At 38.5% G+C, this 27,780-nt stretch overlaps 1 protein-coding gene across 3 annotated transcripts in view; it reads left to right on the forward strand.

Annotated features, from left to right (window-relative positions):
• The first annotated feature begins 252 nt into the window (after positions 1-252).
• Positions 253-27,780, forward strand: part of LRRC3B (leucine rich repeat containing 3B) — a 299,515-nt gene continuing 271,987 nt past the window's right edge. For all 3 annotated transcript variants that reach the window (XM_077491436.1, XM_077491435.1, XM_077491434.1), the window contains exon 1: positions 253-631. The gene's annotated coding sequence lies outside the window, so the exon portion shown is untranslated. The remainder of the gene's footprint in view (positions 632-27,780) is intronic.

The raw sequence follows: 27,780 nt of genomic DNA on the forward strand, positions 1-27,780 counted from the left end.
AATGCTGTTTTGCAACCTGGAGGAATTATTTATGCCAGACAGGTTCCTGCGATGTGACTGGTAAGAAAGCAGCCAGGCAAAAGCAGAGAGGGAGAGGGAAAGAGAAAAGAAGAAAAAAAAAGGGGGGGGGGGATTGCTATAGAGAAGAAGGTTCTGATGGCTTCTAAGAGATGATTAGCTGGAAAGAGGGTCATGCCTGAAAATCAGAAAGCCTCCAGAGAGATGACACTGGTATAGAGTCACCATCACACCCACCCACATCAGCAGCACCCAACCCATTCACAGTGCTGAATGTTGCTGAGCAGATCCACAGTGTGACTGTGCTGGGTGTGTGTGTGTGCTGGGTGTGTGTGTGTGTCTGTGTGTGATCAGCTTGTTCATTGTCTGCCTAGTCCACACACACACACACATACACATACACACACTCACCAGTGTCTCTCCTCCCTTGGGCTGCAGCAGGAGGGGCACTGGCTGCTGGGAGAAGCCTGCGATCCTCAGGATGGATGGAGAGCAGTGACAGCTCGGGTCATCGCCTGCGATCTGTCACAACACGTCGGAGATCTAGGAGACCACAAGCAGCATGTTGTCGCTGTCATCCTCCCCTTCCAGCGGCGTCAGGTAGTTCCTCCAGGTAAGAGATCTTCCAGTTCTTCTAATGACGCCTGTTGCGCTTCAGATGCTTGTTGCCTTCCAGCTCTTCCCCCTCCGATGCTGCGTGTTGGTGGTGCTGATGCTGGAGGATGACTGATCGCTGTCACTATAGAGAGCCTTCCATCGCTATTCAACTACCATCAACTTTGATGGAGGAGTTCTGTCCTGTGCCCATCGCCACCACGGAAAAAAAGTGCTTCTAAGGTTGGCATTGCTGCTCTAAAATCAGGCTGATGATCCCTATTGCTTCTGTTTAGAGGTGATCAATTTCCATTATTCCTGCGGAGGAATTGCTTAGGATCACTTTTATTTTAGGTCACCTATAAGAAGGAACATGGTTTCTGTATCTGAACCTGGACCCTGTAATCAATCAATCAATCAATCAAACCAGTTCTATGATGAACCTTCTTCTGTGTCTTCTCTTCTATTATAATAAGATGTTGGGAATGAGACTGCATAATATCCCTGCTGGTTGTCATAGGTGTTATTCCAGGGTATAAGCCCCAGATTTACTGATGGACATGACCTCTCTTTTATTGTGAATGTAGAGGATTCCTGATAATGTTGATGGAGAAGGTCTTCCTTGATCTCTTTCATAGACTAGAAATGGACCCAACTGTTTTCCTTTTCTGGAGGTAAACTCTACTTAGAATGAGATCATAGTTTATCCCCCCCCTCCCCCCCAAACAAAATGATGAGCCCTATTTTACTTTTATGGTCACTTTGTCTTGGTTATTCATATACGCTTCTGTGAATTTAGTTTATTCAAGAGTTTTCAGCAACCAAGTGATGAGATCATAGGTTACCCCCCCCTCAACCAAAATGAGCCCTGGTTTACTTTTTTTATCACATTGTCTTGGCTATCTGTATAGTCTTCTATAGAAAGGTATTTTATTCCAGAGTTTTCATCAGTTGAATGATGATGATAAATAACCATAACCATGCTTAAAAATGAGATCATCGCTTATCCCCTCCAAACAGAATGAGCCCTATTTTACTTCTATGATCACTTTGTCTTGGTTATTCACATTTGCTTCTGAGAATTCATTTTATTCAAGAGTTTTCAGTAGCCAAGTGATGATAAATAACCATAACCATGCTTAAAAATGAGATCATCATTTACCCCCCCCCCCCCCAAAAAAAAGAGCCCTGGTTTACTTTTTTGATCACATTGTCTTGGCTATTCATATTTGCTTCTGTAAATTCATTTTATTCAAGTGTTTTCAGCAGCTGAGTGATGATAAATAACCATAAACCATAACTATTCTTAAAAATTAGATCATAGTTTACCCCCCCCCCCCCCCCATAAAAAAAATGAGCCCTGGTTTACTTTTTTGATCACATTGTCTTGGCTATCTGTATATCCTTCTATATAAATTTATTTATTTCCAGAGTTTTCAGCAGCTGAATGATGATGATAAATAACCATAACCATGCTTAAAAATTAGATCATAGTTTATCCCCCCCACCAACCCCCAAACAAAATGAGCCCTATTTTACTTTTATAATCACTTTGTATTGGCTATCTGTATTTGCTTCTAGAAATTCATTTTATTCCAGAGTTTTCAATAGCTGAGTGTTGATAGATCATAATAACCATGCTTAAAATGAGATCATAGTTTATCCCCCCCCCCACCCCCCAAACAGAAGGAGCCCTATTTTACTTTTTTTGAACACTGTGTTTTGGCTATCTGGGTTTTCTTCTAGGAATTCATTTATTTCCAGAATTTTCAACAGCTGAGTGTTGATTGATTACAATAACCATGCTTAAAATGACATCATAGTTTACTCCCCCCCCCCCCCCCCCCCCCAAAAAAAAAAAATCCCAATATTTTTCTGATCACTTTGTCTTCGATACTCGGATAAAGTCACCATCTGTTTAGGCTTCTAAGAATTTGTTTGATTTTTATTCCAGAGTGTTGATAAATCACAATGACCTGCTCATTAACCCTACTATTAAATGTCCCCTGTATAATTTAATGGCTAGAAATTGATATAGGCTTTTTATCATTCTGGTCCTCTAGCTAGAATGAGGCTCCTTTCTTTTGTGTTGGCTCTTCAAAAATACCTTTACTTGGCATGTTTGCTTTCAGTTTTGAACATGAGAGCCTTTGGTTGTATGATTTTGGGCATGGTATAACTTATTTACCAAGAAACAACTACAGAGTGGGCCAGGGGCACGCCGTGCAGCCTGGGGTTTGTTTAAACTCTTTGCCCCTTTAATTCTCTATTGTAGCAGAATTATTGATTCAAGTCAGGAATGCCAGTGAATGAGAGTACTGTTTTGTTCTAGAAGTCTGGGAAATGCTGGAACTGAGTATTTTATTGTTCAGTTTATCTGTCTATCTATCTATCATGTCTACTTGACTAATTCTTTTCCTATCTGTGTTTGAGAGTTCTATGCAATATGCGTTCATGATGGTCATGTGACTATAGTAGAATAACCTATACACATTCATAAAAATCTGTTTGCTCTGAAAACCAAACACGTAACATCCAATGTATATGTAACCTAGTTCCATTGTTGTTTGTCAGTCCAGATCAGTTTACCATGGAATCACAGAGTACATGGAGCATGCTGTTTATAAGGAGAGGGATATAATGAGGTTATTTATGAATACAGCTGGTGATCCCTGAGACAGGAGCCAAGCCTGGGCACTGTGCCCCCTGTCCAGTCCTTGTGCTTGAGAATTTTCTCCTATGTTATTACATATGCTGTGGATGTCTTCACACCACAGTGGCGGTATCAATAAAATAAGCAGAGTTTGTTAGAAGCAGCAGGCAGCAATAGATAGAGGAGAGCATGCAATGTAGATATTTGCAGCCTGTGGATTCCTCCCAGAACTGCGTGCACACCCTTTGTAATGTAACCACAATACATTCTAATTATTCCACAGTCATGTTGGATTGAACTGCCTGCAAACAGTATGATAAGTGCTGTTTATTATACTGGGTGCTGTGCAGTCAGACTGTATACAGTATATCTTAGGATTTATGACAGGGTAGCTTAGACAAGCAAAAAGCAGGGTGGGGGGAAGGAAAGAGTCAATTACATTAGTTTTGATTGGAAATGAAAGAATGAAGCCTCTAATCATATTAATTTCTTCAGACTATGTTACATGAAATGGCGATGTTGCATTTTTTTGTTTGTTAATAATTTGTGCATGTTACATGTTTTATATTCTGTCACCTATATAGTAACCTATCTATGCTAAACAAACATATTTATTGTCATTAGTACAAGTAGCCGTGTGCACCATTAAAAATCATTTGTCTGGCAATGCTATGCTACTGAAGTATGGAAGTATGGCTTCTTGTTGGCTGACATGCTTTATCACTTTACCTGTTCCACTATAGTAAAAAACAAAATGACAGAGTTGTTGTGTGATATATATCTATATATCTATATATATCTATATATATATATATATATATCTATATATATATATATATATATATATATATATATATATATATAGATATATATATATATAGATATATATATATATATATATATGTCTATATATATAAATATATATCTATAGATCTATCTATAGATAGATCTATCTATCTATCTATCTATCTATAGATCTATCTATCTATCTATCTTTATATAGATATATCTATCTATCTATCTATCTATATTAGAGCTGCACGATTCTGGCCAAAATGAGAATCACAATTTTTTCGCTTAGAATAAAAAGATCACGATTCTCTCACGATTTCCGAGATGTAAAATCTTTCACATTATACAAAAAATATTTTAAAAAAATGGGCTAACTTTTCTGGTTATTTTTTTTTTTTTTATTATTCATTAAAGTAATTCTTTCAAAATAAATTGCATTTGAAAGACTTCTACGCAAATACAGTATGACATAAACTATTGCAATAATCACCATTTTATTCTCTAGGGTGTCTAAAAAAAAATATATATATATATATATATATATATATATATATATATATATATATATATATATATATATATATTTATATATATATATATATATATATATATATATATATATATATATATAATGTTTGGGAGTTCTAAGTAATTTTCTAGCAAAAACCAACAAATGTCAGAAAAGGGTTTAGTGTTTAAGTGGTTAAACTGTTTTCACTTACACACAAAGTCTTTTCCATTGAAAAATTGTTACAATGTTTATACTTAAGTTCAACTGATAAAGAATGTTGTGATTCTTGGCAGACTGCCCAGTTTTTCTCTTCCTTTCTTTTGAGGGCTGTGGCTTCAGAAGAGCAGAGAGAATTCTTTGCATAGAAAGAATTGTAAAACACTTTAGTCAAGATCGTGATAACGATTCTTGACGATTAATTGTGCAGCTCTAATATATATATTATATATAGATCAATCTCTATCTATCTATCTATCTATCTATCTATCTATCTATCTATCTATCTATCTATCTATCTATCTATCTAGATTACCTTATTCAACAGTCCTCTTTGAATTTGATTTATTACTAGGTATTACCAGGTTAAACATCTATTAAATACAAGGATTAGTAAGGGGCACATAATAGACTTCTCAGTGCTATCTAAAGTATTACAACCTTGCCCTCAGTTCAGAGCCATGTGCTAAGTAGCCTATATATTAGAAACCAATTGGGTTGTTGGTTTGTATCAATTACTATACTTTGAACATCATCTTTCCTCTTTATTTTGTCAAACAATAATAATAATTAAAAGGGAAAAAAAAACATTATTGCCATTGCTCTTGGCACAAGTAATTGTTATTACAAACTTGTATGGCATTTTTTAGCCCAGGGGGACATATTTCCCAAAATAGATCAAGAAATGTCAATTTTAGCCTACACCCAAAGGGATGTTCATTTTTGATCCAGAGAACATTCTAAGGCAGTATTGGTTAAAAATTGTCATGGGATTACATTTAAGTCTTTATTTTACTGGGACAATAGACCATTTCTCATACCATGTGTGCAATATTCTTTTTGAAGATAAAAAAAAAAATACAGATTAATTATTCATTTTGAATGAACCAAGAACAAAAAAGTGAATCCATACAAATACAAAGTACACTAAGCAACTCATTCCCTAAAGCTAAAAGTCAGATTTTACTTAGAGCTTTGTTCTGTCTGTTTACTGGGTCTCTAATGACGCATATTTGATTTACTATACTAAAGCATCAAAAAGTTAAAGCAAATGTTAAAGCATTACAAAGCACACAGGTCAGATCAAAGAGCAGAGCAAAAAGACACCCCCTTCCCTGATTTATTATAAAGTTTATGCTAAAAAGAAAAATACATTGCAAGTAATGACAGTACAACACATACATTAGCATTGATCATTTGCATAGCTTTAATGTAATATATCTGATCTACATTATATTCATATCAAAGTCTTAATCAAGTCATATTATTAGACTTTGTATATGTTAGACTCCAACCTGTGGCTAAGCTTTAAAACAAGCCCCCTCAATCTCTGTAGCAGCGGGAACTGTGGAGCAAATCATCCTCAATGTTTACAACAGAGTATATTTAGAACTTAAAATTGAACTCAGAAAATAGGAGTTTACATGAATATATAGTTACCTCTATAACTGATTAAAGTGTATGTAAAGCAAACACATTTTTTTTCCCTATTTATTTGTTTTAAATAGACAATAGGGAAAGATTAATTCCACTGCCAGTTTTTATTTTTTTTCTGCCTGTGTCCTTCTGGGGAAATTTTTCTTCACTTCCTGTCTTGGAAATGCAACAAGAAGTGAAAGGAAATCTCCCCAAAGTGAGAGGTGTGCACTTCTAAGCCCCTGTACACACGGTCGGAGATTTCCACAACCAAATCCGTCGGATTTTGCCCGTCGAATTTTGTCCGTCGGATCTTGTCCGAAACTGTTGCATTCACACGGTCGGACAAAGTTGGCGAAAAAATCCAATCTTTCAGAACGTGATGACGTAATTTCGTTACGATGGGACTACATTCAGGCTAGTAGCCAATAGCTTTGATGTAGGAATTTGATCTGAGCATGCGTGGCACTTGGTCTGATCAAAATTCTCTACACATGATCGGAGTATGTTCGATCGGCCCAGTTGGTCGGGAAATATTTCCAACATGTTGGAAAATTGGGTCAGACGGATATTCCGACGGAATCAGTCGGATGCATACCACACACAGTCGGATTATCCGACGACACGGTCCGATAGGACACATTCCGGCGGATTCTCCGACCGTGTGTACAAGGGCTTAGACAGTTCTCAACAGAACATCTGTCCTCATTTAACAGCTTCCCAACCACCTCACACAGATATACTGTGGCAGAAGGGCACGTACAGGCAGAATCACGTACCTGTATGTTGCCCTTTAAGAGGTGGGTTGCGGGCACTTATGTGCTTCCGGGAGCTTTGCAAACGCGCGATCGTGGATCACTCGATGTCCGCAGGGATACCTGCGATCATCTCAAGGAGAGGAAGAATGGGGAAATGCTAATGTAAACAAGTATTTCACCGTTCTGCCTACCTGTCACTGATCACAGCTCACTGTAATCGGGAGCGGTGATCAGTGTTGTGTCACACACAGTCCCCCCACAGTTAGAATAAGTCCCTATTACACACTTAACCCCTACAGCGCCCCCTAATGGTTAACCCCTCCACTGCCCATCACATTTACACAGTAATCAATGCATTTTTAATTGCACCGATCGCTGTATAAATGTGATTGGTCCCAAAATTGCGCCAAAAGTGTCCGATCTTTCTGGCATAATGTTGCAGTCATGATAAAAATTGCTGATCGCTGCCATTACTAATAAAAAAAAATTCTTAATAAAAATGCCATAAAACTATCCTCTATTTTGTAAATGCTATAACTTTTGCGCAAACCAATCAATAAACGCTTATTGCAATTTTTTTTTTACCAAAAATATGTAGAAGAATAAGTATTGGCCTAAACTGAGGAAACAATTTATATACTGCGGCGCAGTGTCGAATCGCAAAAAGTGCTCCGGTCTTTGGCCAACCAAATGGTCCAGGGCTTAAGTGGTTGAAAGGTTTCACCTCTGGTCCTCATGACAACTTTAAAAATAAGGGTTTCCCATCACTGCTGAGGAGATTCACCTTCACTTCTTGTCTTGGAGATGCAACAGGAAGTGAAAGGAAATCTCCCAAAGGGATGGGAGTGCACTTCTTAGACAGTTGTAATTACTTTCTGTCTCAATGACACTAGGCCAAGGACAAATAGAGAGGTGAATCTGCCAACAGGAACCTAGTAATAAAAACGTGGCATAGGCCTAACCCTTCACTACGCTATCCATAACAAAAAAACAAATTTTGCCTTTATATACACGTTAACATTTTGATGTAGATTCACTTAAATGTAGCATGTTTGTTGCAAAAAAATAACTTTTTTTTCTGGGTAACACGCATGACACATTTCAGTTTGCTAATACCTGGGATTAAGGTTTACTTATGTCACATTTCTATTTTGAGCAAAGCATCTGCTGAAACTTTGCAGTAGCACACTACAAGTATTGTATTGGTAATGTGTTTAACAAGGTTAGGTTACTTTTTAAATTAGAACCAGTGATATTTAAAAGTTTTGGATATCTTTTGCACCACGTTCCCAACTTTATACTTCTCTATTACCCCTTCAAGGAAGGCGAACCCTACCCAACACCCTTTCTCTTTATGGTTAGATCTTCTCTATGTAACCTTTTAGACAAATTTAGTAAAGTTCTTGTATTTTATTTTATGTTACATAGTTACATAGTCTGGTTGAAAAAAACAAAACAAAAAGTTCATCCACCTCAGCCATTAAAAAACAAAATAAAATAAAATAAATAATTAGAAATAAATAAAAAACCTTCATATACAGAATCCTACTGTCACTGTTGATCCAGGTGAAGGCATAGCCCAATTTGCTCCAGTGGAGGGAACCAATAAATGTTTTTTTTTTATTATTATTTACAATATTGTAGTATAATTTAGTTTTTTGAATCAGAAATCCAGTTTTACTTTCAAAGGTTTTTTATTTTTGAAAAGGCACTTGCAAGTACATGGGTACAATAACAAACAATTGGCAGCAGAGCAGGCCTGCTGCCAGTAAACAAGTATACTACAGGCAAACGGTAGTGCAATCATAAACAATAGTAACTTGAAATACAGACATCATCCCTCACAAGGATGATTAAAGCCAGTTGTGCAACAATAGGGTGTCGCCTTATCCGGAGCCCAAAGCTAGAGGCTATCTTGGGGAGATACCAGGGGACCCCCCCGACACCCCTAATAGGGATCTTGCTGTGTCAGGGCAGGGGTGTAGCCCCCCCCGACCCCCCCATCCCCCAGGGAGAAGGTATTACAGGGGAGACAAGCGAGGGGCTCCCCAATATGCATTCTGTCTGTATTATAATCTGGTTATTTATCTGTCTATTGAGGTAATCAAAAGAGAGAGAAATCTAGAGAGATAAAGAAAGGAGAGAGGAGAGAGAAAAGCGGACAAAGGGATGGGGGAGGGAAAAGCTACTCCTGAATATGGAGGAAAAGGTGGAAGACTAAATCGTCTACCGCTCAGTCGGTGAGAGTCACATCTATTGTTTAGGTCTTGATGCCCGGGGGGGGGAGGGGGGGCGGCACTCCCGGTAGGAGGGAGATACCCATGTACCTGGCCCATGGATCCCACACCTTTCTGAATTTAGGTGTAGTGTCCAACAGGATGCCTGACAACTTTTCTTGGGACATAATCCAGGATATCTTCCTCTTAGCTGTGAGGAGAGAGGGTCTGGGTTGCTTCCATGCAGTGGCTATTGCAATTTTGGCTCCTAGAAGGATAAAGTGGGTCAGTTTCTGAACGTTTTTAGGGAGTGAAGGAACATGGGTGTTTAGCAACGCAACTTCTGGGGTTCTGGGGACCTGGCAGCTTGTTACCCTGAAAATCATGTTGAAGATTTTGCTCCAGAATGATCGAAGCCTGGGGAGAAATGCAGTTTTAGTATTATTGTTGCCTGATTTGATTTGAGAAATGTGGGAAGGAGTCTAAAGCAAGGTGGAATGAGCAAATTCAGCTAACTAGTGAAGCCAATTAGTAACATAATGCATTGTATCATGTGGCAGTTGTGCTAAACTTGGAAAGTTTCACTAGTTTACCTTAATCTGAACTCTTTGTAATAAAATACAGGGCTTCCGGTTCCCAGTCACCTGAACGCTATGATAACTGCTGATTGGCTATCACAGTGATCAGTCACCGTGCAGCCTGCCCATGTGTTTTCTTTCTCACCTGACTGGAGAGTAAGATAAGGTAAAAAATAAAGAAGAAATAGCTAGATCGATGTTTATTCTAGGTCCGGGCGGCGGCGATAAAACACTGCTATTTTTAGCGACGCTTTACCGTCTTTTTTACGGGGCTATTCGGCCGCTAGCGGGGCGCTTTTAACCCCCGCTAGCGGCCGAAAAAGTGTTAAAACTGCCTGCAAAGCGCTTTGCCAATGGTTCAGCGGCGCTGCCCATGGATTTCAGTGGGCAGGGGCGCTTTAGGAGCGTGAGTTCAATGCTCCTAATGCACTCCAAAGAAGCTGCTGGCAGGACTTTTTCTGACGCCCTGCCAGTGCACCACTCCAGTGTGAAAGCCCGAGGGCTTTCACGCTGGAATGAATGGAGCCGCTGTTTCCGGGCACTTTGCAGGCGCTATTTTTAACGCTATAGCGCCTGCAAAGCACCTCAGTGTTAAAGGGGTCTAAGGGACAGTGTTATAGTCAAGGTAAGAATCAAAGGTCAAGGTTAGGGTCAAAGTTTCAGGGTCAAACGTCAGAGTAAGTATATTTTGGGTAGGATGTTTTTAAAAAGTATTTTTAAAATTAGTATCAGTGTCAATTAGTGTCAGTGTGTTTTAGATAGGATAAAAAAAACATAATGCACACTATTTACTATGGGTACAAACAACATACACACATGTAGTATTGCTACAATCACCAAGAGCAGGAGAAATATACTGTATAGCTAAACATTTTTTATTTTTTATTTTTTTACTATTTTGAGCCAGTATCATTTGATAATAAAATATCAGGAGCTGAAAGGCGCCAGCCTATACTTATTATGTTCTGCCTATGTAAGTAGTTTGTTGCTACATTTGGTTGGATAACAAACCAACTTAGCCTTAATGACTCGAACCTTCATCTCCTTTTATGATGTTAGCCTAAAGATGTTTGTATGTCAATTGCTTTCCTACATCACACCATGACCATTTTATCATTATTGCAATGTAAAAGTGTTGTTCTATTGTAAGTTGATTGCTTCGTTTACAATAAAAATTTTCTTCTTGGAAAAAAAAAAAAATATCAGGAGCTATCAGTTACCATTTACAACCAATTGAAAGCCCAATTTGTCCTAAAAAGAAAATCAAGGTACAATCCACCTGGATACACTTTGTAGTTGTGTTAATATATACAATTTTACTAACGCATGTCAAAGTTGCGATATTGTGGTCGAGTGTTAAGATTTGTTTTACCTTCTGTTACTAAAGGGGCTAAAGCATTATAACAGTTATCTTCATGGTCAAATTTCACAATGAATAAGGAGTCTTATGAATGGAACTGTAGGAATTCCATAGGATGGAGCCCTTTTGATAAGTTTGTACAGGGGAAAATGGAACAGTTAAATTGTTACTAATCCCAGGACCCTGCATTCTTTATATATGGTCTCCCACAGTACACAGAACATGGAAATGCAATTATTGTAATAAATATAAACTGATTGCAGAAGTAAAACTTTATATTTCCCAAAAGGGTTAAAAACACTTACAAAAGGGTGGATGGGTAGGAGCATATCATATTTGTAATATGGCAGGTGGTCCGATGTTCTGGTAGTCCCAAGGAGTGCACTTAGAGGCACCTTTTTTTCTTTTCCTTTTACTTCCAGAGTTTGCTGCTCCCTTCATGTGCTGCCGGAAGTGCATGAAGATTCTTCTATTTCTAAATAGACTGATATCTGCTTGGTCTGTTATTTAGAGAGCCCTTATACACACTTTTATCTAAATATAAACTGATAAATACCTTTTCTCATCAGCTGTATATAGCAGCCTTGTGACTTCTATCCGTTCCTAGTAAAGCTTGTAGGAGTAGTTTTCACTCTCCCCTAATCCTCTGTCTTGACATGGCTGGACAGTGCTGATTGGCCCTGTGCTGATCACATGCAGCCTCCCAAGAAAAAAGAAAATCTCTAGCAACACACACCAAACTGAGCATGTGCAGCCCGTCCCCTGGCTCTGTAAAAGTCAGGTTATTTTTTGGAGACAGTGGAAGAAGAGGAGGATCAGAGAGACAGGATCAAACAGCCTTTATACCCAATGCAGAGGATTAACCCCTTAGTTTCCACAGTGAGTAAAATAAGCATGCTTTACTGCATATACAGACTGATTTTACTGTTGTGGGTTTAGTAATGCTTTAAGTCTGGTGAATATTCTTGTTCCCTTGAAAAAAGATTGGTTTCTTGGACTTTTTCTGTTATTAATCACCATATTGTTTAGTAGAGAATCATTATAACCTCAGTGGTGCTTCATGGATTTATATTATTATTTAAATTGGGTTTGTGATCTCAATGACTGAGAAAATTATTTGGAATTCACTGAGCTACTTATGCAATTTTATATCAAGATGTAACAGTAGTAGTTTCAAAATCTAAATGTGTTATTTGCTCGTATTTTAAAACACTGTTTGAATTCATTCGAAGGAGCAAAAAAAATTACCTATTTGACCATACCAAGTTATTTTGTCTTATACAATAAGGTCAACATATTATCCATGATGAGCCACTAATGAAACAGCTACGATGGATTGTACTGATCATAACCCACACAAGGCTTTGGATTTTTGTACTCTTCAGCCACTCTTTTAGGTAAATCCTATTTTCCATGCAATGAGTATCTAGCTATAGAGATATCATAATTCCCTTATTGTAAGTGAAAAAGAATCCTGAAAGATGGTGGGGCTCAAGTGGAGTCGTGATGGCAATGTCATTGATATCATTTTAGAGAATTGTGAGACCAGTTAATGAAGGGGAGCTGGTTGGAGTCAAAAGGGTTTAAGTAAATACTCACCAGGCTGCTTTTTTATTAAACCTTTCATCCCCCTCTGCTTCAAATTGCTGACTAGGGATTGACCGAACTGCCTTGGGTTTGGCTTGAGCAGGGTTTAGATGTTGAACCTGACCCCCATTGAAATCAATGGGAGCGGAATCTGTCAAAAAAAAAAAAATAATATTCCTATTTTCTGAGCTTAAAGGCAAGGGAGCTCCAAGAAAATTAAATGAGGGGTGGTGTTTGTGTAAATTGGTACCTTGCGTATCACAAAAATCAAAAAACATTGTATCAAAAACTGTGTACTGTAATGCTCACCTCTGTATGAGTGGTCAGGGAATAAAACTTAATGTAGCATAACCCTTTCCTATAAGCCAAGCAAGTCTAACCTATTGGCATATGACTGCACCCAGGAATGCTATGTTCAATGGCCATGAAGTACAGGAGCCTGAACAAAGGGTCAAAATAGGAGTTCCTATGGTTCCAAGACCGCAGTTGTCTGCAAAGAATGGATGGGAGTGGTGTCTCGCAGGAACATAGTCAGTGGAATGTCCAGATGAGGCAGAGGCAGCACTGCACTGGTGTGGCAGGGATCAGGAACACTGTTGCTGTCTGTACTGGCTCTGATGATACTGTACTGATGTGACTGCAATCATGTACACTTGTGATGGTTATATTCGTTCTGGTGACACTGGCACTGGTGTGACAATGATCAGGAACAATGTTGCCAGCTGCACTGGTCTGGCGACCCTGGGATTGGTGTGGCAGCCATTAGAAACACAGTTGTTGAATTACACTGGTCTAACAACACTGAAACTGGTGTGGCTAGCGATCAGCAATACTGGTGTTGACCTACACTGGTGTGGCAACACTAGAACTCATGTGGTGGCAATCAGAGACACTGTTGGTGGCTGCACTGGTTCTGGTGGCCCTGACACTGGTATGACAGCAATCAGTAACAATGTTTCTGGCTGTACTGGTCTGAGTTACTGGGACTGGTGTGTCGTTGATCAGAAATCCCCTTGCTGGCTTACACTGGTCTGGTGACACTGGGACTCCTTCTGGGTAATATAATGTTCCTCCCTGAATATTTGCTTTATATAACATTGTGTGTCTGTTAATATTGTTTACTTATTTAGGTGAAGTTTGGCTTAAGATTCATTTGAATGCATTGTTTAAGCTAATCAGGCTACAAGGTTGTACATGCATTCATAAATATGATTATCAAAATAATACAATGTACAGATTTTTTTAAACTACTCCTTGTATCAGTTATGGCTTTGTCACACTAGCGGAACTCCGAGAGTTGGATCACTAGCATTAGAATCATCATAGAGAGCACTCACCTACTTCTCTTTTATAAGCCAAAATGCTGAAGAATCTCAATACCCATTGAGGAAGCAGCAAAGGAGTAGGTTTAACCAGCAAGGGAATGATGCCTTAGAACCATGTGAGTGTTTATGCAGTTTTCTTAGTGATTGTGTTGCTTTTAAAGTAAAACGTCTTTTTTATTTTGGATAGAGTAATAGAGGGTCATAACTCCTGTCAGTTTATTTTTTGCAACCTATGTCCCATTGGGGAGATTTACCTTCACTTTCTATCCCATAGCCAAAACAGGAAGTGAGAGGAAATCTCTGCAAATTAAGGCAATCTCGTGGGGACCCCCAGGTCACCAGAATTAGTGTCCCCATTGGAAGATTTCTCCTTCATTAGTTTTCTGGGGACAACCCAAAATTTGAGATTTACTTTCACTTTCAATGATAATGGTAAACAGGATAAATAGAGAAATAGAGCCCCCCCGCTGCGCTCCGGTCATCTTCGCCGCTTACCTCAATGCCGAGTGAGGGAATGATGGCCCCCACTCGGCTCCATAGCATTGGAGGGCGGATGTGACGTTTGCTCTTAAAGGGGAATTTTTTTTTTGTAAAAAAAACAAAACATTATTTAAAAAAAAATTTTGTTATTGCATTTTTGTGTGTCTTTCTGACCCTAGATCTCACATTTAAGAGGTCCTGTCATGCTTTTGTTTTCTATTACAAGAGTTTACATTTTTTTCCTTTTACTAATAAAAAAAAAAAACTAATAACAAAAATGCCATAAATCTATCCTCTATTTTGTAGACACTAAAACTTTTACGTAAACCAATCAATATATGGTTATTGCCAATAAAAAAAATATGTAGAATATGTATTGGCCTAAACTTAGAAAGACATTTTTTTTATATATATTTTTGGGGATATTTATTGGAGCAAAAAATAAAAAAAATTGCTTTTTTTTCTAAATTGTTCTTTTTTTGTTTATAACGCAAAAAAAATAAAAAACGCAGAGGTGATCAAATACCACCAAAAGAAAGCTCTATTTGTGGGGAAAAAAAGACATTGATTTTGTTTGGGTGCAATGTTGCACGACCGTGAAATTGTCAGTTAAAACCATGCAGTGCCATATCACATATGGTCAGGAAGGGGGTAAATCCTTCCGGAGCTGAAGTTGTTAAACTAACCATACTGACATATTTGGATGTATCATCAGAAAACACTATCAATTATTGCCTTATGTCAGAGGAAACAACTCCAATAAGCCAAAAATATAATAAAAAATCAACTGATGGTAACAATAAATTGAAGGGTATCTCCAGCAAATGTTCAGTCTCAAATCTCACTTTACCCAAAAGACATCCCTTCTGGGACCCGGCGGGGTTGATTTACTAAAGGCAAATAGCCTGCACTTTGCAAAGTGCAGTTGAACTCTTCAAGTGTGGTTGCTTTAGAACTTAGTAAAGCTTCACTTTGCAAAAAAAAAAAAAAAAAAAAATCATACACAAAGGAAACACAAAAACAGCATTTTTGCTTGCACATGATTGGATGATGGAAGTCAGCAGGGCTTCTGCTCATATACTATACTGTAATCGTGTCCCCCACCGCCCTATACATTGTAAAGCGCTGCGTAAACTGTTGGCGCTATATAAATTGTGAATAATAATAATACTAAGCTCTGAAGCAGCTGCACTTTGCAGAGAGCATCTGCACTTTGCAAATTAAACAGTCTATTTGCCTTTAGTAAATCAACCCCAGTGTGTATTATAGAGAGTATGGCACCTTGCTGACAAGATACACAAGCAGTGTCAACCTACCAAGAAAGTTCAGAAGTAGAGCCAATGTCATTTATTCCAGCCTGGTACACTACAAATTATGTTTTCCTTGTTTTCTTGAAGGTGAAAAGACATTTCTATCTCAAAGAACCTAACTTACCAAAGGTGAAGCAGAAACTAACTAGAGAATAGAGAAACTGCGAGTGACAGTCTCGTTAGGTACAGGTGACATACCAAATCCAATAAATGAAAAAATATAAGAGCGGCTACCGTGCAAACTATAGACATAACATTTTTATTGCTCTGTCTCATTCCAGAGGTGATCAGCTTATTAGGAGTACCATTATGTTGATCAAAATAAGAACAGGACTGATTGTTATCCTGTAGAAGAGTTATCCAAAATTTAGAAAAACCACATTCACTGCTCTTGCCCATCTTTCTTTACTTCGTTTGTTTTTAATGAGCTATGTTGTCTGACTTGATAGCCTCATTATAATACTATGATAATACGGACCTAACTGTACATTATTGTAAGCATAAATTAGATGCATTAGAGTTCCGGTTTGAATTATGTCATAGCTTTGTGATTCGAAGAAAACAATTTGCCTATTTGGTGTAGTGAGCTGATTTTGAAAGCACATGACCTATACAGTGAAAACAGTCGATGTTACCACGCCTGACTGAAGTCTTGCTGTTCTTTGTTATTAGTCTAAATATATAGTATATTGAGCTAAATAATTTCTGACTGGCTTCACTGGACCCTTGTGAGTGGAGTGTTTCATGGAAGGCAATGCTGCCATTATAATAACAAAACAGGGGTGTTGTTAATGAAGCATGCAGGCATATATCTGAATTATGATGGGGAATATAAATGCACGCAATTTTCATCTCTGGGCTCTGTAGCTATTTTTAGTACTGTAAAGGACTTTACGCCGTTATACATCAGTTTCCTGAATTGCTTTGAACGAATTAAATTTTAAATAGTTGATATATAAGTCAATTTGCAAAGAATGGTAATTACTAGTATAAAAATGATTTGCAAGCAGAAACAAAACTCTAAGGCAGAGCAGCAGCAGAACTGTTAAATATACCATATTTGATCAGTCACTCTTGTGTTTTACACAGACATTTTTTTTTTTTTTTATATCCGATTTACAAATTCATGCTTGAGCTTTTCTCATTTCTGGATCATTACTTTGTTCGGTAAGCATCTTGGAGGTAGATACATGATAAAGAGGCCTGCACTGACTGGCTGTGCACTGTGACAGATATGTGTAAATCACAAGATTGGATGTACAGAACTGGAAAAAAACTTTTTTTGCAAGTAAAGCAGTAAAATCTTACCTCCAAACTTTGTGAGATGGGACTGAGGGACATCTATTAGTAAAAGTATGTAGGCATAGGACACACTTCCTGCCACGCCCCCTTAAAGGAGTATTATACAAAAAAAATTATTAGTTAAACCCACAAGTCCTTTTTTTACCACTACTATTTCTTTATACTGGCCTTTTAAATGTATACACATGCAGCAAATTATAAATTGGATGAAAGGTTTAGCACTGGGAAACACATTTTGATAGAGAAAAAGTGCATTTTATATACAACTATGTAGATTAGACCCAAATGAGGGACAAATAAGGAGGAAGGTGGGACAGAGGGACTTTGTTGCAAATCAGGGACAGTTGGAAGCTTTGGTAAAAAAATATATACTTGACCTGCATATTTAGATGTTTAGAAAGAAAAAGAACTGCGCTAGCCACAAAATACCCAATATGATTAGGGTATATGAAAGTGCCAGACCCGCACTGTGGGTTTTAGTATCTAGTGTCTCAAAAGACCACCTCCAAGCGTGGTATATACCATATACAGATAAGTGCAATTGAATTCAAAAAACAAAAAATAAATGTGTATCAATAATGTGAATTCCCCGAGCTCAATATATGTGTATCAAACTCTGTGTATAAACCCCTAAACCATAAAGGTAAGAATATAAAGCATATATATTCACTATTAAGCATAAATGACCTATCGAAAAAGTAATAAATCTGTGTTCAAAAACACTCTATGTAATGTCCATACAGTCATATATCAAAAATTGAAAAATTAAATTAAAATAAAAATAAAAATAAAAAGTAAATGTCCATATAGTGAATGAACACCAGTGGTACAAAACTTCAAATGAGGTACGGCAGTAAAGAAAAGTTCCAAACGGCTAAACTGCAAATACACGAATTGAAAATCTTCTCCAAAGATGTGGTGTGCTTATCCCATCACCGAAATGAATGAATCAGCTCCTTACCAGATCCAGACGACCCCCCGTTACAGAGGGTCACCACAAGCTGTAGCAGTCAAAAGGGTGTCCGGATAGTGCCTCCTCCTCAGATGGTCACGAATCTTCCACGCGATGGGGTTATGGCTGTTACTCACTCCCAACTCGACGTGGTGTCACATAAGGGAAAACATAGGCTCCAGATAGTGTAAAACCAAATGACTTTAATTCTTAAAAGCGAACGTAAACACTTACATAAAAGACTTTAAAAGCAGGTTCAAAACAAAGACGTGCACCGGCCGGATACACGCCAACGCAAAGACCAACCCGTCCTTAGATGTTTGCACTGAGGGTATTTTAGGTTTTAGGGATTTTGACTGTTTCAACTTGGCCACGATGTCAGCATAATATAGATTTAGCACCCTCTAGTGTGTGATAGATGTAGAATAGGATTTATAGTGTAGGTTTGTTAGTGTAGGAAAATTTAGTATAGCTTAGCGCTAAGCCAGAGCTGTGAATCTGGGTCAAGGTTCATCCTGACAGCTCCTCTAATGTCTTCCCCTGGTCTAGAAGGTTGTAAAATCTTCCACCTGACTGCCCCTGCTGGCATGGCTCATGCCTATTTATGATATAAGCCTTGCCCCCCGCCAATCCCCAGTAAAGGGCTGGCAGGGGGCAAGGCTTATTTCATATATAGGCATGAGCCATGCCAGCAGGGGCAGTCAGGTGGAATATGGAGATATAGTGCTGTGGAGACTGTTGGTGGCCTTCTGGGGTATCCCCTAGTCTGGGGTAGATTGTTGGGCTGGGGCTCAGGTTCTGAAAGGATCCTGCCACAACACCCAGAGGAAGACCTTCCTGGAGGCACGGGAACAAGTGAAAAGACAGTGTGAGTAGAGCAGCACTGCTGGGGACTTACAAGGGGGAGATTGCCAAATGTAGCCAGTTCTCCCTGAAGACAGCATTGCGCCAAGTCTTCATACCTTCCCTGGGAGATCTCCTGAGAGTCAGCCGAGTAGGCTGGTGGTAGTCAGTCTGGAGGACTGTGGGGAGAAGTTAGCCTGGACGGCTAGTGAAAGGGGGGTTGACAGTGCGTGAAGAGATGGTACTGAACCAGTAGCCACAGGAGGGTGCAAGCTGATCACTGTGTTCTGCTAAACAACAAGGGGCTTTGAGTTCTTGCCTGCAAAGGGCCATTTCTAAATCTGACTGTGCCTGTCAGATCCATTCACAGTGATCAAGCTGGAGTCTGCAAGTAAGTAAAGTGCAGGAGGGGTGTCAAGGAGGCTGTATATAGACTGTGTTTAGGAAGATGCCCCTGAAGATGTTGCCAAAGTTTTGTTGCTAAAGTCAACCCATAACCTCCCATCCCCATTCAAGATTGTTCTCTGTCTCTGGAGTGCCTGTGGAAATCCAGTGTGCCTGGCTGTGCAGGGTGGGGGATTCCAGTTTATCTGCAATCCTTAAGGGGGTGCCCTACATACAGATACCTATGCTCTGCTAGTAGATTTTGAGTCAGAGTGTTTTATTGTTAAGAGGGGACAGATGTTGGGCAATGTTTTATACCCCTCAGACCATTTTTACTATTCCAACACTTTTTACTAGAGACATTTCTAATAATATTTAAATAGGTAAAACAAAAGAAATATATGTATTCTGTGAATAATAAAAAGTTAATTTGTTTTAAAATGGTTGTAAACCCCATTAATGAAATCTGACTTATGCACATATATCTGCAGTTTTTACGTATCTCTCTTCAAAGCTCTAAGGCCTGTGTCTTTCTTCTGCTTCATTCCTCTGTTATAAGCATAACTTCTGTCAAGCTATCCGACACAGGAGATAGAAGCAGCTGGAAATTTGTGTCGGGAGGGAACCTAAAGATAGATTAGCAGAGAGCTGGTCTATTCAGATTGCAGCTCTGCAAGTTTCTTCATTCCTCTGTTTATGTGGAGTGGGGGGGGTGCCTTTCCTCCAATAAGCTTTCACACAGTGTATGCTCAGGCTGCCCTCCCACTGCTGAAACAGGAAGAAACATTTCTAACACAATGTTCACTTTCTAAAGAGTGTATAAAGGGCAAGACAGCAGATATACATGTAAAACTTATGTAGGGAGATTTGTTTCATCTCTGTGTATCATCTGAGGATATTCACTTCACTGGGTATAGGAGAGGGTTTGCATCCACTTTAATGTTTAAAGTTGAAAGAAATCAGCATCACCATGGAGTCACCACCTATGAGGACTTACAGCAAACCTAGGCTTGGTGAATTTATGTATTTATAGCATCCATTAACATTTTAACTTAGGGAAGTTCCAGCAAAGTCATTAAATGTTAGAGCTCTTGTAGCTATATTTCACAACTGGAAGAGAAAATACATTCAGTGTTCCTGCTTTGTAGAGGCTTTCCTCTGAAGTTATTTCACACTTCTGCTAAGTGTCATAGCAGGTACACAGGATTTTACAGTCACAGTTGGTGCTGTTTAACAGACATTTTTTCTAATTCAGTGTAAAGAATAAATGAGAAAGAACAGAAAAATGTTTATGAGCTTGTAGTTTGTGGTGCATTGAAGATGATACAAATAATTAAAGGACATTTAACCCTAAGAAAAACTTACTAGTTCTTAGATGTACTGCCTGCATTCGTTTTCAACATCTTAAGTAAGTGCATATTGATCTTGCTAGAAATTCAATGTCCTTATTAATTTCTGTGTACTGCACTGAAATCACAAGCTAAAAATTACCTCGCCCCCCCCCCCATATAATGTCCACAGGCAGAACTCTCCAAAAGGGAGGCTCTATCTGGAACCGATTATGCCATCTGATGGGCCCCACGTGAGCCAATCACGGGGGGACCCCCCGTGCGCTGGGTGGAAACAATCCTTGTCTTTAGATATACTTTAACCACTTCAGCCTCAGAAGGGTTTACCCCCTTAACCCCCCTGGCGGGGTCTGGCTCGGGGTGAAAATTCAGTACCATTAGTGGTAACCCCGAGCTAGACTCGGGATCGCATCCCTGGATCCAGGATGAGTATGCTTACCTTATCCCCTGGATCCAGCGATGTCCCCCCACTGTGTGGGCTCGTCCCGGGCTCCATTCCCTGCAAGAATTGTGACGCATGGGGACGGAGAATGGCGCAAAATTCAAAAAGTGAAACACACACATTACATACAGTATAATGTAATCCTACAGATTACATTGCTGTATGCAATTATTTCACATCCCTTTTGTCCCTAGTGATCTGCCCAGTGCCCTGCATGTAGTTTTATATTATAAAAACTGTTCTTTCTGCCTGGAAACTGGAGATTGTCCATAGCAACCAAAACTGTCCCTTTACATCAAAAGTGGTTTTAGACCAGCTAGAAAACAGCGATAATAATTTAGAATCACTCGCAGAATTGAGCGATAATGATTTGTAGGGAGATCCGTCATCAAATACTGAAAAGTAATGACAGTGACAATTCTGCAACTGAGCAAATTTCAGTGTTTTTGATTTGATTACATTATTGAATAATTTTTATTATTATTATATTATTATTTGGTATAATTCTTTATAGTTATTTATTATATTTTAATTTATGATACCCGGGATGTCTACTAGACTCTGGTTTGGACAGATTTAAACGAGTTATTCCTAAGAATTACAGGACTACAATATAAAATGCCACATTTCCATGCAAAATAATTGTACCGCTTTCGGCACCAAAAATCTGAAATAATCGTACCGCCAGGGAGGTTAATAACCAGACCATTTTTTGTGATACAGCACTGCGCCATTTAACTAACAATTGCGAGGTTGTGCGACGCTGTACCCAAACAAAATTGAGGTCCTTTTTTTTCCCCAATATAGAGCTTTCTTTTGGTGATATTTGAGCATCACTGCAGTTTTTTATTTTTTGCGCTATAAACAAAAAAAGACTGACAAGTTTGAAAAAAAAAATATTTAAACTTTTTACTATAATAAATATCCCCCTTTTTTTTTTCTTTAAACAAATTTCTTCATCAGTTTAGGCCAATATGTATTCTACATATTTTTGGTTAAAAAAATTGCAATAAGCGTATATTGATTGGTTTGCACAATAGTTATAGTGTCTACAAAATAAGGGATACATTTATGGCATTTTTATTATATATATTTTTTCTACTAGTAATGGTGGTGATCAGCGATTTTTAGCGGGACTGTGACATTGCGGCGGACAGATCGGACACTTTTGGCACTTCTTTGGGACTAGTGACATTATTACAGTGATCAGAACTAAAAATAGCCACTGATCACTGTATAAATGACATTGGCAGATAAGCGGTTAACACTAGGGGTAAAGTGTTCCCTAGGGAGGTGTTTCTAACTGCGGGGATAGTGTAGTGACAGGGAGTAGAGAGGGATCGCTGTTCCTGAACACTAGGAACAGACAATCTCTCTCTACTCCCCTGACAGAATGGAGATCTGTTTGTTTACATGACAGATCCCCATTTTGGCTCTCTGTGGAGCGACCATGGGTGCGTCTGGCAGCCACGTGCATCGGCTCCGGTGATGTGCTGCGGGCACATGTCTGCTATAACCCTTAAAAGGGACCGCCGTATGGTGATTCATGCAGCTGAGCCAACCTGCTGCAGTATAACTGTGGCAGCTGGTTGCAAGCGGTTAAGCTTTGACAAAAAATTGGAAGCTCAACTTGGTGTTGCGTTATTCACTTTAAGGTCGTCACAGAGGACAAGGGGACACTTTTTACATCTAGAGTAAAAGAGATTTCATCTCCAAATCTGGAACAGTTTCTTCACAGTAAGAACTGTGAAAATGTGGAATAGACTCCCTCCCTCAAGATTCTGGCCAGCTCAGTAGAATGTTTTACGAAAGTCCTGGATTCTTTCCTAGATACACATAATATAACTGGATACTAATATTTATAGGTACAGTTGATTCAGGGAACATCCTATTGCCTCTTTGGGGATCGGGAAGGAGTTTTTTTCTCCTGTTGGAGCAAATTGTATCCTGCTTTTTTTTAGTTACCTTCCTCTGGACCAACTGTGGGTATAGGATTCTATAGATAAGATTGTATAATTTTTTTCCCCCATCTATTGGTTGAACTAGATGTGTCTTTTTTTCTACCAGACTAACTATGTAACTATTTGATTGTTTTCTATGCAGATTTGCATCAGGTTTTGCACATTCTAGTTTTAGTAAATCAACCCCTACATCATTCTTCACCCTTGGAGCTACAGAATTGGTTAACAAGAAGCACCTTGGCATAATGAGGCTGATTTACTAAAGGATTTAAGACTGTTCACACAATAAATAGTTTGAATATTCACTTTAGTTAATCAGTCATATGCAGATAAAATAAGTAAATAGGGATTTTCTTTTCACATGACTCAATAATTGGTGTGAATCTTCACACATTTTACGGTATGAACATTCTCAGACCCTTTAGTTGAAGAGGTAGAAGCTTGAAGTTACAGTGAGTGCTTGAAGGAATAGATATGAACTGGTATTAACTATCTAATCGGTGTAGTCTCCATTATTAGCCTTATGATGTTAGGAAAAGAGACGTTAATATATATGATTTTGACAGCACATCTTGATTCCTCACATCATATGTTGTTATCTGGCTTATAAGTAATTCTAAGGGTTCCATATGACTTGGGAGAACCAGCATTTCACAGTGGACTGCAATGCCGTCACCCCTGACTCCTCTAACTGATAGAAGATTTTAATTCTTTTGTAGTAACGAGTTTATGGAACAAGGTTTGTGTTCTTTGCCTAAAGCTTTCATTGTTGTAATCTACTACTACTCATCCTCCTGAGAACTATTATATATTTCATCTGAGACAGATAAAATGTTTAATATGAAGTGTTTGGACTAAGCAATTGTAAAACACAACAAAACTTTTATCTTTAATGGTTTTTGGGATTACATTGGGAACTGTTTTTGAGAAATAAACTATATTTCATTGTAAAAAACGACTAATAATTATTATTATAGTTGTCCCAGGGCCTTTATTAGTCTTTGCATTACTTTTTTTATATAGATTCTTTATGTTTTTTGGAAAAGGCAGTGTATTCCGTGTTCAGGGGAACTTTTTTTTTTATTATTCTTTATTTACAAGTATTCAAGTCATACACGAATAATTGGGGCCTGCAGCCTCCAAAACAACAAGTGGAATGTGCAATGAGCATGTTACACATACAAAAATGAAAACATCAATAGTAACATCACAGAGGAGCTAGCATAGTGGATAGTTACTCTCAAACACAATTGCAGTGTTGTCCATCTCACCCAGTGACCTCTGTCAAACTTAGATCTTGTATAACTTTTCAATATGGACAGAAAAAGATTAAGAAAGAAAAGAAAGGGAGAGAAAGAGAGGAAGGGTAGGGTTTGGGGAAGGGGGAAGAAAAACATGGGGGAGGTGGGATAAATAAAAGAAATAAAAGTATGTGCATGGCCCAAATAAAACCCAGCCCAAGTAATTCAGTTGGGGGTAGCAGGGATCATCACAAAGGGAAGGTCAAACAATTTCACAGTTGGGAACCCAAAATATCCTGATATTCAGATAAATAAGTGAATTCAGTCCAATAAAACCACATTTTTCTGGATCTGTTCCACTTTATGGTGTGCCACAGACAAGAGATCTTTTATCAGTTGAAAGTCATTGATCCTGTTTCCAGAAAAGTGGGATACACACCTTTGTGGCATAGAGTAAATGAGGTAATAGGAAACATTTATTGCGCTTCAGTGGCATATAGGTCAAGTGCAGTAAGAAGACAGTCACGTCACCCAGCATCTGGACATTAGTAAACTTCAGAATCCAGCATTTGACTCATGTCAAGAAATGTTTAAGATGCTCACAGGAACAGAAAATGTGAAGCATAGATCCCACCTCCCGTTGACACCTCCAACAGAACAAGGAGCTCTCAGGGAACAATTGATGTAAGGCTTTAGGGAATTTATACCACCTAGTCAGGGTTTTATATCCAGTCTCTTGAATCTTGGAAGTGATGGATGCTTTGTGAGTCATCTATATAATCCTGTATCTCTGCTGATCAGTAAAGGTAACACCCAGATCACACTTCCGTTTGAGAAGGTACTCTGGAGGTGACAAAGACTGCGAATAAGATAATATATAGGGCACAGGAAGCTACCAGCTCAAAAGATTTCTGTCTTGTCAAACAGATATAACACAGACATTTGCTTTTGACATGGGTTTATGAAAGGTTTTGCAGAGTTTGGAATGCAGTGTTTTAAAGTGGACCTTGTGCTATGGTATAGTTTGGCACATGACTGATGTTGGCAGACAATATCAAAACAATGCTTGCAGGTATAGGGAGTGTGAACTTACTGTTTTTTTTTTTTGCCTCTTTGTATCACCCTCTGTTATATTCTGTACCTCTCTTTTTATCCTAACTTCTGTTTGGAACTGGGCAGGGCACGTTAGTTGAGGTCATGTGCACTACTCTATGTAAAAATCCCATAGTCCAAAGTCCCTAGTCCATCTTGGGAGTGAACATGAGAGGGTGGCTATGACCCTACATACGGTAGGACCATGTAGAAAAAACATAGCCACCCTCTAACAGGAAGTCAGTAAATTGGTGCATGCGTACGGACATAAGTCTTCGAATGCACACCATCTGCATTTGGGACCTTACAGCTGTACTCATGCACCACTGTACGTAGTAATAACAAGGGTTCACGGGCACCAAAATATACCATTGTGTTTTTGCTGCATGAATAAAGAATGAGTCTAAAACTGAACTCCAGATATGTTTTTTTTTTTTGCATAGTTACATTGGTCCAGCTTGGATAAATGCAACTATACATATTGTATATCTGTGGAAGCAGATATTGACTATAGTAGTCAGCACAACTACAATGACCACCATGGCTTTCTGGGTCCTGTTCCGAGCAGCTGTCCAGCATTATGAACAAACTCGCTTGGTGCAGCTTTCATGCGTGCATGCGTACAGACATAAGTCTTCGAATGCACACCATCTGCATTTGGGACCTTACAGCTGTACTCATGCACCACTGTACGTAGTAATAACAAGGGTTCCTGGGCACCAAAATATACCATTGTGTTTATGCTGCATGAATAAAGAATGAGTCTAAAACTGAACTCCAGATATGTTTTTTTTTTTTTTTTGCATAGTTACATTGGTCCAGCTTGGATAAATGCAACTATACATATTGTATACCTGTGGAAGCAGATATTGACTATAGTAGTCAGCACAACTACAATGACCACCATGGCTTTCTGGGTCCTGTTCCGAGCAGCTGTCCAGCATTATGAACAAACTTGCTTGGTGCAGCTTTCACTCACAGAAATACTATTTTATTAAAGACAAGATGTTCACCAATTGTATGTGGTGGATAATGACATCACCACCCGCCTCTTCACTTCATCCACATCATAGTTGGAGTTTAGCTTTAACTGCCCAATCACAGGCTAGATGTGGGGAGGTGACATAGCTATATTGCTTAATTACAGCACAGAAACTTCAGGTCACCAGGCTGGCTGTGCTGTTTGGCAGAGCAGTGTAAATCTCAAGACTGGATGGATAGAAATACAAATCCTTTTCCATGTTAAGGAACATCCATATACTTATTGAGTTTTTGTGAGAACCTAGACTTGGACCTATTAGCAGGAAGTGTTTTTTTTTTTTTTTACTGCACTAGCTATGTTTTGCTGCTAAGATCTCGTTAAAAGTTTGAGATCTATTACCATTAGTGTGCTAGCTATTTTTGTTTATGGGAGTAACAAATGACTGCCAAACTACCCAAACCCCATGATGGTTTGACATGGACACTGTGATCATCTTAATACTTGCTACCACCATAGTTACTTCACTATTTTTCCGTAAAATCTCTTCATTCACATAAATAAAAATAATGTCCTTGCTGTTAAATTGTAGATCAAATCAAATTAATCCTATGCAATGCTTTAAAAATAAATAAATAATACTAGGGAAATTAGCTTGATTTTACATTAAAATGCTTTCTCTAACTTTAAATGTAATAAACCATTTTTGCATTGCTAATTCAGTTTTTTGAATATTTCTATGTGCAAATTGTTGCTAAATACCCTACAGCAATACAAGTTACTATAATTTATTGGAAATATTTAATAATGCTTTTTCTCTGGTACTATTTACTCTGCCCACAGCACAAATATAGAACAGTATGATAATATGTTTCAGAATATATTACCTTAGTTAATTGAAGGTGAAAAGATTATGCTTTGTGAAAACTCTGCTTTTTAATTGCATTATAATAATTAAAAGTATTTATAACAATTTAACTGTTGTTGTTAAAAGAAAGCATTTAAACCAACAGGCTTGGGTTAAAGGCCCCTCTGCCAGCAGCACATATTTTGACTTTCTTTTCTCCCCTGCATCCTGTTTAGGGGCATACAGGCATACCCCACTTTTAAGTACACAATGTGGTTTATTTACTAAAGCTGGAAAGTGTGAAATCAGGCTCACTTCTGCATAGAAACTAATGAGCTTCCATGTTTTATTACCAAAGCTTAATTGAACAAGTTGGGGTTAGAAGCTCATTAGTTTCTATGCAGAAGTGAGCCTGATTTTGCACTTTCCAGCTTTAGTAAATAAACCCCATTGTGTACTTAAAAGCAGGGTATGCCTGTACTCTTATGCGATGACGTCAGTGCCTGGTCATTGGCCCAGCGCTATCACATGGAAGTGAGAAGGAAGTCCCTAGTCTGTTGAGAGCTTTGACTAG

This window comes from Lithobates pipiens, unplaced genomic scaffold (genome assembly GCF_037356315.1).
Source record: "Lithobates pipiens isolate NorthernLeopardFrog02 unplaced genomic scaffold, aLitPip1_a1.2 Scaffold_19, whole genome shotgun sequence".
NCBI classification, from domain to species: domain Eukaryota; kingdom Metazoa; phylum Chordata; class Amphibia; order Anura; family Ranidae; genus Lithobates; species Lithobates pipiens.